Source organism: Priapulus caudatus, unplaced genomic scaffold (assembly GCF_000485595.1).
Source record: "Priapulus caudatus unplaced genomic scaffold, Priapulus_caudatus-5.0.1 Scaffold407, whole genome shotgun sequence".
Classification (NCBI taxonomy): domain Eukaryota; kingdom Metazoa; phylum Priapulida; class Priapulimorpha; order Priapulimorphida; family Priapulidae; genus Priapulus; species Priapulus caudatus.
This window is the reverse complement of record NW_014577468.1, coordinates 75294-75895: the sequence shown is the minus strand read 5'-3', so window position 1 is coordinate 75895 and position 602 is coordinate 75294.

Below are 602 nucleotides of genomic sequence, written 5' to 3'. Positions count from 1 at the left end.
CCTATGTAAAGAGAGATAAGTGCTGATTTAAAAACCTGTTCGCCGTGTTTAGCGTGGTTCCAGTATGTGCCCATGCGTTTTTGCAAATGTGGCATGGCAAACCGCGTTTCGAAAATTAGTGCGCAGACGGACCGGAGGCCCCGAGGCACCAAGTTTTGCTTGGCACCACCCTAACAAACTGCCGGTCCTCCTGAGCCCGCACTTTCCCCGCTCATATTACGCTGAAGATACTACGGTTATCGCACGGCACGTTTAGACAAGACTTGTAAAGTGGAGCATCATTCTAACATACGCTCCGTTCCGAACGTAGACGGGGTATCCAAAAACATCCTCCATCATGATTCGCCAACACACACAACTAAAACCTCGTGACAAGTCTAAGAAATTGATTGCAGGCATGTACGTAGCCCAGTGTTTTATGACTGTATAACAATAAGCTTCATATGCGCAGGGGTTATCGTGGGAGGTGAGGGCACGACCAGTGACACATTACACGCACAGTAATCAAAAGCTGTTAATTATGAATTCGTCACTTTTTCTTTACGTAACAAAGTGACTATTTAATATCAGTTAGATATCTAGAAGGCAATGTAAACTGTATA